The sequence below is a fragment of the Pristiophorus japonicus genome, chromosome 26 (genome assembly GCF_044704955.1).
Source record: "Pristiophorus japonicus isolate sPriJap1 chromosome 26, sPriJap1.hap1, whole genome shotgun sequence".
NCBI classification, from domain to species: Eukaryota; Metazoa; Chordata; class Chondrichthyes; family Pristiophoridae; genus Pristiophorus; species Pristiophorus japonicus.
In genome coordinates this window covers 24,067,173-24,080,200 of record NC_092002.1, presented here as the reverse complement: position 1 = coordinate 24,080,200, position 13,028 = coordinate 24,067,173, and positions in this window count along the sequence as shown.

Sequence of the window (13,028 nt, the reverse complement as noted above, 5' to 3'; positions counted from 1 at the left end):
CCCCCAGACACACCCAGCCCCCCCCAGACACACCCAGCCCCCCCCAGACACACCCAGCTCCCCCCAGACACACCCAGCTCCCCCCAGACACACCCAGCTCCCCCCAGACACACCCAGCTCCCCCCAGACACACCCAGCTCCCCCCAGACACACCCAGCTCCCCCCAGACACACCCAGCCCCCCCTCCCCAGACACACCCAGCCCCCCCTCCCCAGACACACCCAGCCCCCCCTCCCCAGACACACCCATCCCCCCCTCCCCAGACACACCCATCCCCCCCTCCCCAGACACACCCAGCCCCCCCTCCCCAGACACACCCAGCCCCCGCTCCCCAGACACGCAGACATTCCCCCCCCCCGCCCACACATTCCCCCCCCCCCCGCCCACACATTCCCCTCCCGCCCACACATTCCCCCCCCGCCCACACATTCCCCCCCCGCCCACACATTCCCCCCCGCCCACACATTCCCCCCCCGCCCACACATTCCCCCCCCGCCCACACATTCCCCCCCCCGCCCACACATTCCCCCCCTACGCCCACACATTACCCCCCCCGCCACACATTACCCCCCCCGCCCACACATTTCCCCCCCCGCCCACACATTTCCCCCCCGCCCACACATTCCCCCCCCCGCCCACACATTCCCCCCCGCCCACACATTCCCCCCCGCCCACACATTCCCCCCCCCGCCCACACACACGGCCCCCCGCCCACACACTCAGCCCCCCCCCCACACACTCGGACCCCCGCCCACACTCAGCCCCCCGCCCACACATTCCCCCCCTGCCCACACATTCCCCCCACCGCCCACACATTTCCCCCCTCACACACACCCAGCCCCCCCCCCACCCACACAAACCCAGCCCCCCCCATACGCACACTCCCAGCCCCCCCCCACGCAGACACTCAGCCTCACCCCCCATACCCAGCCTCTTCCCCCCCCCACCCCCACACCCAGCCCCCCCACACCCACACCCAGCCCCCCCACCCCCACACCCAGCCCCCCTGACACACCCAGCCCCCCCTGACACACCCAGCCTCCCTGACACACCCAGCCCTGACACACCCATCCCTGACACACCCAGCCCTGACACACCCAGCCCCCACAGACACACCCAGCCCCCCACCCAGACACACCCAGCCCCCCCCCCAGACACACCCAGCTCCCCCAGACACACCCAGCCCCACCCCCAGACACACCCAGACACACCCAGACACACCCCCAGACACACCCAGCCCCCCCACCCCCACACCAAGTCCCCCCACCCGACACACCCAGCCCCCCCTGACACACCCAGCCCCCCCTGACACACCCAGCCCCCCCTGACACACCCAGCCCCCCCTGACACACCCAGCCCCCCTGACACATCCAGCCCCCCCCCAGACACACCCAGCCCCCCCCCAGACACACCCAGCCCCCCCAGACACACCCAGCCCCCCCCCCAGACACACCCAGCCCCCCCCCAGACACACCCAGCCCCCCCCCCAGACACACCCAGCCCCCCCCCCCCCCCAGACACACCCAGCCCCCCCCCCCCAGACACACCCAGCCCCCCCCAGACACACCCAGCCCCCCCCAGACACACCCAGCCCCCCCCCAGACACACCCAGCCCCCCCCCAGTCACACCCAGCCCCCCCCCAGACACACCCAGCCCCCCCCAGACACACCCAGCCCCCCCCCAGACACACCCAGCCCCCCCCAGACACACCCAGCCCCCCCCCAGACACACCCAGCCCCCCCCAGACACACCCAGCCCCCCCCAGACACACCCAGCCCCCCCCAGACACACCCAGCCCCCCCCGACACACCCAGCCCCCCCCGACACACCCAGCTCCCCCCAGACACACCCAGCTCCCCCCAGACACACCCAGCTCCCCCCAGACACACCCAGCTCCCCCCAGACACACCCAGCTCCCCCCAGACACACCCAGCTCCCCCCAGACACACCCAGCTCCCCCCAGACACACCCAGCTCCCCCCAGACACACCCAGCTCCCCCCAGACACACCCAGCTCCCCCCAGACACACCCAGCTCCCCCCAGACACACCCAGCTCCCCCCAGACACACCCAGCCCCCCCACACACACCCAGCCCCCCCACACACACCCAGCCCCCCCACACACACACCCAGCCCCCCCACACACACACCCAGCCCCCCCACACACACACCCAGCCCCACCTGACACACCCAGCCCCCCCTGATACACCCAGCCCCCCCCAGACACACCCAGCCCACACCCAGCCCCCCCCCAGACACACCCAGCCCCCCCACACACACCCAGCCCCCCCACACACACCCAGCCCCCCCACACACACACCCAGCCCCCCCACACACACACCCAGCCCCACCTGACACACCCAGCCCCCCCTGATACACCCAGCCCCCCCCAGACACACCCAGCCCCCCCCCAGACACACCCAGCCCCCCCCCAGACACACCCAGCCCCCCCCCCCAGACACACCCAGCCCCCCCCCCAGACACATCCAGCCTCCCCCAGACACCCAGCACCACCCCCACACACACCCTGTCCCCCCAGACACACCCAGCCCCCCCTCCCCAGACACACCCAGCCCCCCCTCCCCAGACACACCCAGCCCCCCTCCCCAGACACACCCAGCCCCCCTCCCCAGACACACCCAGCCCCCCTCCCCAGACACACCCAGCCCCCCTCCCCAGACACACCCAGCCCCCCTCCCCAGACACACCCAGCCCCCCCCCAGACACACCCAGACCCCCCCAGACACACCCAGCCCCCCCCCCCAGACACACCCAGCCCCCCCCCAGACACACCCAGCCCCCCCACACACACCCAGCCCCCCCACACACACCCAGCCCCCCCACACACACACCCAGCCCCCCCACACACACACCCAGCCCCACCTGACACACCCAGCCCCCCCTGATACACCCAGCCCCCCCCAGACACACACAGCCCCCCCCCAGACACACCCAGCCCCCCCCCAGACACACCCAGCCCCCCCCCCAGACACACCCAGCCCCCCCCCAGACACATCCAGCCTCCCCCAGACACCCAGCACCACCCCCACACACACCCTGTCCCCCCAGACACACCCAGCCCCCCCCTCCCCAGACACACCCAGCCCCCCTCCCCAGACACACCCAGCCCCCCCTCCCCAGACACACCCAGCCCCCCCTCCCCAGACACACCCAGCCCCCCTCCCCAGACACACCCAGCCCCCCTCCCCAGACACACCCAGCCCCCCTCCCCAGACACACCCAGCCCCCCTCCCCAGACACACCCAGCCCCCCTCCCCAGACACACCCAGCCCCCCTCCCCAGACACACCCAGCCCCCCTCCCCAGACATACCCAGCCCCCCCCCCAGACACACCCAGCCCCCCCCCCCCAGACACACCCAGCCCCCCCTCCCCAGACACACCCAGCCCCCCCTCCCCAGACACACCCAGCCCCCCCTCCCCAGACACATCCAGCCCCCCCTCCCCAGACACACCCAGCCCCCCCTCCCCAGACACACCCAGCCCCCCCTCCCCAGACACACCCATCCCCCCTCCTCAGACACACCCAGCCCCCGCTCCCCAGACACACCCAGCCCCGCTCCCCAGACACGCAGACGTTCCCCCCCCCACCCCGCCCACACATTCCCCCCCCCCGCCCCCACATTCCCCCCCCGTCCACACATTCCCCCCCCGCCCAAACATTCCCCCCCGCCAACACATCCCCCCCCCCCCCCGCCCACACATTTCCCCCCCCCCCGCCCACACACTCGGCCCCCCCCCCCACACACTCGGCCCCCCCCCCCACACACTCGGCCCCCCCCCCCACACACTCGGACCCCCGCCCACACTCAGCCCCCCGCCCACACATTTCCCCCCCCCCCGCCCACACACTCGGCCCCCCCCCCACACACTCGGCCCCCCCCCCCACACACTCGGCCCCCCCCCCCCACACACTCGGACCCCCGCCCACACTCAGCCCCCCGCCCACACATTTCCCCCCCCCCCCGCCCACACACTCGGCCCCCCCCCCACACACTCGGCCCCCCCCCACACACTCGGCCCCCCCCCCCCACACACTCGGACCCCCGCCCACACTCAGCCCCCCGCCCACACATTTCCCCCCTCACACACACCCAGCCCCCCCCCACCCACACAAACCCTGCCCCCCCCATACGCACACTCGCAGCCCCCCCCCCCCACGCAGACACCCAGCCTCACCCCCCATACCCAGCCTCTCCCCACCCCCACCCCCACACCCAGCCCCCCCACCCCCAAACCCAGCCCCCCCACCCCCACACCCAGCCCCCCCACCCCCACACCCAGCCCCCCCTGACACACCCAGCCCTGACACACCCAGCCCTGACACATCCAGCCCCCTGACACATCCAGCCCCCTGACACATCCAGCCCCCTGACACACCCAGCCCCCTGACACACCCAGCCCCCACAGACACACCCAGCCCCCCCCCAGACACACCCAGCCCCCCCAGACACACCCAGCCCCCCCAGACACACCCAGCCCCCCCAGACACACCCAGCCCCCCCCCAGACACACCCAGCCCCCCCCCAGACACACCCAGCCCCCCCCAGACACACCCAGCCCCCCCCAGACACACCCAGCCCCCCCCAGACACACCCAGCCCCCCCCAGACACACCCAGCCCCCCCAGACACACCCAGCCCCCCCCAGACACACCCAGCCCCCCCAGACACACCCAGCCCCCCCCCGACACACCCAGCTCCCCCCAGACACACCCAGCTCCCCCCAGACACACCCAGCTCCCCCCAGACACACCCAGGTCCCCCCAGACACACCCAGCTCCCCCCAGACACACCCAGCCCCCCCCAGACACACCCAGCTCCCCCCCAGACACACCCAGCTCCCCCCAGACACACCCAGCTCCCCCCAGACACACCCAGCTCCCCCCAGACACACCCAGCTCCCCCCAGACACACCCAGCTCCCCCCAGACACACCCAGCTCCCCCCAGACACACCCAGCTCCCCCCAGACACACCCAGCTCCCCCCAGACACACCCAGCTCCCCCCAGACACACCCAGCTCCCCCCAGACACACCCAGCTCCCCCAGACACACCCAGCTCCCCCAGACACACCCAGCTCCCCCCAGACACACCCAGCTCCCCCCAGACACACCCAGCTCCCCCCAGACACACCCAGCTCCCCCCAGACACACCCAGCTCCCCCCAGACACACCCAGCTCCCCCCAGACACACCCAGCCCCCCCACACACACACCCAGCTCCCCCCCCAGACACATCCAGCCTCCCCCAGACACCCAGCACCACCCCCACACACACCCTGTCCCCCCAGACACACCCAGCCCCCCCTCCCCAGACACACCCAGCCCCCCCTCCCCAGACACACCCAGCCCCCCTCCCCAGACACACCCAGCCCCCCCTCCCCAGACACACCCATCCCCCCCTCCCCAGACACACCCAGCCCCCGCTCCCCAGACACACCCAGCCCCCGCTCCCCAGACACGCAGACGTTCCCCCCCCCGCCCACACATTTCCCCCCCCCCCCCGCCCACACATTCCCCTCCCGCCCACACATTTCCCCCCCCGCCCACACATTTCCCCCCCCGCCCACACATTCCCCCCCCGCCCACACATTCCCCCCCGCCCACACATTCCCCCCCCGCCCACACATTCCCCCCCCGCCCACACATTCCCCCCCGCCCACACATTCCCCCCCCGCCCACACCTTTCCCCCCCCCGCCCACACATTTCCCCCCTCCGCCCACACATCCCCCCCTCCGCCCACACATCCCCCCCCCGCCCACACATTCCCCCCCCCCCCGTCCACACATTCCACCCCCGCCCAAACATTCCCCCCCGCCAACACATCCCCCCCCCCCACACATTTCCCCCCCCCGCCCACACACTCGGCCCCCCGCCCACACACTCGGCCCCCCCCCACACACTCGGACCCCCGCCCACACTCAGCCCCCCGCCCACACATTTCCCCCCTCACACACACCCAGCCCCCCCCCACCCACACAAACCCTGCCCCCCCCCATACGCACACTCGCAGCCCCCCCCACGCAGACACCCAGCCTCACCCCCCATACCCAGCCTCTCCCCCCCCCCCCCACCCCCACACCCAGCCCCCCCTGACACACCCAGCCCCCCCTGACACACCCAGCCCCCCCTGACACACCCAGCCCTGACACACCCAGCCCCCACAGACACACCCGGCACCCCCCCCCAGGCACACCCAGCCCCCCCCAGACACACCCAGCCCCCCCCAGACACACCCAGCCCCCCCCCAGACACACCCAGCCCACCCCCAGACACACCCAGCCCGCCCCCAGACACACCCAGCCCGCCCCCAGACACACCCAGCCCGCCCCCAGACACACCCAGCCCGCCCCCAGACACACCCAGCCCGCCCCCAGACACACCCAGCCCGCCCCCAGACACACCCAGCCCGCCCCCAGACACACCCAGCCCGCCCCCAGACACACCCAGCCCGCCCCCAGACACACCCAGCCCGCCCCCAGACACACCCAGCCCGCCCCCAGACACATCCAGCCCGCCCCCAGACACACCCAGCCCGCCCCCAGACACATCCAGCCCGCCCCCAGACACACCCAGCCCCCCCCAGACACACCCAGCCCCCCCCAGACACACCCAGCCCCCCCAGACATACCCAGCCCCCCCCCCAGACACACCCAGCCCCCCCCCAGACACACCCAGCCCCCCCCAGACACACCCAGCCCCCCCCAGACACACCCAGCCCCCCCAGACACACCCAGCCCCCCCCAGACACACCCAGCCCCCCCCCAGACACACCCAGCCCCCCCCCAGACACACCCAGCCCCCCCCAGACACACCCAGCCCAGCCCCCCCAGACACACCCAGCCCCCCCAGACACACCCAGCCCCCCTCCCCAGACACACCCAGCCCCCGCTCCCCAGACACGCAGACATTCCCCCCCCCGCCCACACATTCCACCATCCCGCCCACACACTCGGCCCCCCGCCCACACACTCGGCCCCCCGCCCACACACTCGGCCCCCCGCCCACACACTCGGCCCCCGCCCAAACACTCGGCCCCCCGCCCACACACTCGGCCCCCCGCCCACACACTCGGCCCCCCGCCCACACACTCGGCCCCCCGCCCACACACTCGGACACCTGCCCACACATTTCCCCCCTCACACACACCCAGCCCCCCTCACCCACACAAACCCAGCCCCCCCACACGCACACTCCCAGCGCCCCCCACGCAGACACCCAGCCTCACCCCCCATACACAGCCTCTCCCCCACAACCAGCCGCCCCACCCCCACCCCCACACCAAGTCTCCCCACCCCCAGCCCCCCCTGACACACCCAGCCCCCCCGACACACCCAGCCCCCCCGACACACCCAGCCCCCCCGACACACCCAGCCCCCCCGACACACCCAGCCCCCCCGACACACCCAGCCCCCCCGACACACCCAGCCCCCCCTGACACACCCAGCCCCCCCTGACACACCCAGCCCCCCCTGACACACCCAGCCCCCCCAGACACACCCAGCCCCCCCAGACACACCCAGCCCCCCCAGACACACCCAGCCCCCCCAGACACACCCAGCCCCCCCCAGACACACCCAGCCCCCCCCCAGACACACCCAGCCCCCCCAGACACACCCAGCCCCCCCAGACACACCCAGCCCCCCCGCAGACACACCCAGCCCCCCCCCAGACATACCCAGCCCCCCCCAGACACACCCAGCCCCCCCCCAGACACACCCAGCCCCCCCCAGACACACCCAGCCCCCCCCAGACACACCCAGCCCCCCCCAGACACACCCAGCCCCCCCCAGACACACCCAGCCCCCCCCAGACACACCCAGCCCCCCCCAGACACACCCAGCCCCCCCACCCCCACACCAAGTCCCCCCACCCGACACACCCAGCCCCCCCTGACACACCCAGCCCCCCCTGACACACCCAGCCCCCCCTGACACACCCAGCCCCCCCTGACACACCGAGCCCCCCTGACACATCCAGCCCCCCCAGACACATCCAGCCCCCCCAGACACACCCAGCCCCCCCAGACACACCCAGCCCCCCCCCCCAGACACACCCAGCCCCCCCCCCCCAGACACACCCAGCCCCCCCCCCAGACATACCCAGCTCCCGCCAGACACACCCAGCCCCCCCCCCCCAGACACACCCGGCCCCCCCCCAGACACACCCAGCCCCCCCCCCCCAGACACACCCAGCCCCCCCCCCCAGACACACCCAGCCCCCCCCCAGACACACCCAGCCCCCCCCCCAGACACACCCAGCCCCCCCACCCCCACACCAAGTCCCCCCACCTGACACACCCAGCCCCCCGTGACACACCCAGCCCGCCGTGACACACCCAGCCCCCCCTGACACACCCAGCCCCCCCAGACACACCGAGCCCCCCTGACACATCCAGCCCCCCCAGACACACCCAGCCCCCCCCCCAGACACACCCAGCCCCCCGCAGACACACCCAGCCCCCGCCAGACACACCCAACCCCCCCCCCCCAGACACACCCAGCCCCCCCCCCAGACACACCCAGCCCCCCCCCCAGACACACCCAGCCCCCCCCAGACACACCCAGCCCCCCCCAGACACACCCAGCCCCCCCCCAGACACACCCAGCCCCCCCCCCAGACACACCCAGCCCCCCCCCCAGACACACCCAGCCCCCCCCAGACACACCCAGCCCCCCCCCGGACCCCCCAGACACACCCAGCCCCCCCCAGACACACCCAGCCCCCCCCCAGACACACCCAGCCCCCCCCAGACACACCCAGCCCCCCCCAGACACACCCAGCCCCCCCCCGACACACCCAGCTCCCCCCAGACACACCCAGCTCCCCCCAGACACACCCAGCTCCCCCCAGACACACCCAGCTCCCCCCAGACACACCCAGCTCCCCCCAGACACACCCAGCTCCCCCCCAGACACACCCAGTTCCCCCCCAGACACACCCAGCTCCCCCCCAGACACACCCAGCTCCCCCCAGACACACCCAGCTCCCCCCAGACACACCCAGCTCCCCCCAGACACACCCAGCTCCCCCCAGACACACCCAGCTCCCCCCAGACACACCCAGCTCCCCCCAGACACACCCAGCTCCCCCCAGACACACCCAGCTCCCCCCAGACACACCCAGCTCCCCCCAGACACACCCAGCTCCCCCAGACACACCCAGCTCCCCCCAGACACACCCAGCTCCCCCCAGACACACCCAGCTCCCCCCAGACACACCCAGCCCCCCCCCAGACACACCCAACCCCCCCCCAGACACACCCAGCCCCCCCCCCCAGACACACCCAGCCCCCCCCCAGACACACCCAGCCCCCCCCAGACACACCCAGCCCCCCCCCCAGACACACCCAGCCCCCCCCAGACACACCCAGCCCCCCCCCAGACACACCCAGCCCCCCCCCAGACACACCCAGCCCCCCCCCGACACACCCAGCTCCCCCCAGACACACCCAGCTCCCCCCAGACACACCCAGCTCCCCCCCAGACACACCCAGCTCCCCCCAGACACACCCAGCTCCCCCCAGACACACCCAGCTCCCCCCCAGACACACCCAGTTCCCCCCAGACACACCCAGCTCCCCCCCAGACACACCCAGCTCCCCCCCAGACACACCCAGCTCCCCCCAGACACACCCAGCTCCCCCCAGACACACCCAGCTCCCCCCAGACACACCCAGCTCCCCCAGACACACCCAGCTCCCCCCAGACACACCCAGCTCCCCCCAGACACACCCAGCTCCCCCCAGACACACCCAGCTCCCCCCAGACACACCCAGCTCCCCCCAGACACACCCAGCTCCCCCCAGACACACCCAGCTCCCCCCAGACACACCCAGCTCCCCCCAGACACACCCAGCTCCCCCCAGACACACCCAGCTCCCCCCAGACACACCCAGCTCCCCCCAGACACACCCAGCCCCCCCCACCCCCACACCCAGCCCCCCCACCCCCACACCCAGCCCCCCCTGACACACCCAGCCCCCCCTGACACACCCAGCCCTGACACACCCAGCCCCCCTGACACACCCAGCCCCCCTGACACACCCAGCCCCCGCAGACACACCCAGCCCTCCCCCGACACACCCAGCCCCCCCCAGACACACCCAGCCCCCCCCCCCAGACACACCCAGCCCCCCCCCCAGACACACCCAGCCCCCCCCCCAGACACACCCAGCCCCCCCCCAGACACACCCAGCCCCCCCACCCCCACACCAAGTCCCCCCACCCGACACACCCAGCCCCCCCTGACACACCCAGCCCCCCCCGACACACCGAGCCCCCCTGACACATCCAGCCCCCCCAGACACATCCAGCCCCTCCAGACACATCCAGCCCCCCCAGACACACCCAGCCCCCCCAGACACACCCAGCCCCCCCCCAGACACACCCAGCCCCCCCCCAGACACACCCAGCCCCCCCCAGACACACCCAGCCCCCCCCCCCAGACACACCCAGCCCCCCCCCCCCAGACACACCCAGCCCCCCCAGACACACCAAGCCCCCCCCCAGACACACCCAGCCCCCCCCCAGACACACCCAGCCCCCCCCCCCCAGACACACCCAGCCCCCCCCCCAGACACACCCAGCCCGCCCCCAGACACACCCAGCCCCCCCCAGACACACCCAGCCCCCCCCAGACACACCCAGCCCCCCCCAGACACACCCAGCCCCCCCCCAGACACACCCAGCTCCCCCCCAGACATACCCAGCCCCCCCCAGACACACCCAGCCCCCCCCCCAGACACACCCAGCCCCCCCCCCCAGACACACCCAGCCCCCCCCAGACACACCCAGCCCCCCCCCAGACACACCCAGCCCCCCCCAGACACACCCAGCCCGCCCCCAGACACACCCAGCCCCCCCCAGACACACCCAGCCCCCACCAGAAACCCAGCCCAGTCCCCCCAGACACACCCAGCCCCCCCCCCAGAGACACCCAGCCCCCCCCAGACACACCCAGCCCCCCCCCAGACACACCCAGCCCCCCCCCCAGACACACCCAGCCCCCCCCGGACACACCCAGCCCCCCCCCCAGACACACCCAGCCCGCCCCCAGACACACCCAGCCCCCCCCCCAGACACACCCAGCCCAGCCCCCCCCAGACACACCCAGCCCCCCCAGACACAGCCAGCCCCCCCAGACACAGCCAGCCCCCCCAGACACACCCAGCCCCCCCAGCCCCACCCAGCCCCCCCAGCCCCCCCCAGAGACACCCAGCCCCCCCCAGAGACACCCAGCCCCCCCCAGAGACACCCAGCCCCCCCCAGAGACACCCAGCCCCCCCCAGAGACACCCAGCCCGCCCCAGAGACACCCAGCCCCCCCCAGAGACACCCAGCCCCCCCAGAGACACCCAGCCCCCCCCAGAGACACCCAGCCCCCCCCAGAGACACCCAGCCCCCCCCAGAGACACCCAGCCCCCCCCACTCCCAGCCCCCCCCAGAGACACCCAGCCCCCCATAGAGACACCCAGCCCCCCCAGAGACACCCAGCCCCCCCCAGAGACACCCAGCCCCCCCCCCAGAGACACCCAGCCCCCCCCAGAGACACCCAGCCCCCCCCAGAGACACCCAGCCCCCCCCAGAGACACCCAGCCCCCCCCAGAGACACCCAGCCCCCCCCAGAGACACCCAGCCCCCCCCAGAGACACCCAGCCCCCCCCAGAGACACCCAGCCCCCCCAGAGACACCCAGCCCCCCCCAGAGACACCCAGCCCCCCCCAGAGACACCCAGCCCCCCCAGAGACACCCAGCCCCCCCCAGAGACACCCAGCCCCCCCCAGAGACACCCAGCCCCCCCCAGAGACACCCAGCCCCCCCCAGAGACACCCAGCCCCCCCCAGAGACACCCAGCCCCCCCCAGAGACACCCAGCCCCCCCCAGAGACACCCAGCCCCCCCCCAGAGACACCCAGCCCCCCCCAGAGACACCCAGCCCCCCCCAGAGACACCCAGCCCCCCCCAGAGACACCCAGCCCCCCCCAGAGACACCCAGCCCCCCCCAGAGACACCCAGCCCCCCCCAGAGACACCCAGCCCCCCCCAGAGACACCCAGCCCCCCCCAGAGACACCCAGCCCCCCCCAGAGGCACCCAGCCCCCCCCAGAGACACCCAGCCCCCCCCCAGAGACACCCAGCCCCCCCCCAGAGACACCCAGCCCCCCCCCAGAGACACCCAGCCCCCCCCCAGAGACACCCAGCCCCCCCCCAGAGACACCCAGCCCCCCCCCAGAGACACCCAGCCCCCCCCCAGAGACACCCAGCCCCCCCCCCCAGAGACACCCAGCCCCCCCCCCCAGAGACACCCAGCCCCCCCCCCCAGAGACACCCAGCCCCCCCAGAGACACCCAGCCCCCCCAGAGACACCCAGCCCCCCCCAGAGACACCCAGCCCCCCCCAGAGACACCCAGCCCCCCCCAGAGACACCCAGCTCCCCCCAGAGACACCCAGCCCCCCCCAGAGACACCCAGCCCCCCCCGGAGACACCCAGCCCCCCCCAGAGACACCCAGCCCCCCCCAGAGACACCCAGCCCCCCCCAGAGACACCCAGCCCCCCCTCCCCAGACACACCCAGTCCCCCTCCCCAGACACACCCAGCCCCCCTCCCCAGACACACCCAGCCCCCCTCCCCAGACACACCCAGCCCCCCTCCCCAGACACACCCAGCCCCCCTCCCCAGACACATCCAGCCCTCTCTCCTCAGACACACCCAGCCCCCCCCCAGACACACCCAGCCCCCCCAGACACACCCAGCCCCCCTAGACACACCCAGCCCCCGCTTCCCAGACACGCAGACATTCCCCCCCCCCCCGCCCACACATTCCACCACCCCGCCCACACATCCCCCCCCCGCCCAAACACTCGGCCCCCCGCCCAAACACTCGGCCCCCCGCCCAAACACTCGGCCCCCCGCCCAAACACTCGGCCCCCCGCCCAAACACTCGGCCCCCCGCCCACACACTCGGCCCCCCGCCCACATACTCGGCCCCCCGCCCACACACACGGCCCCCC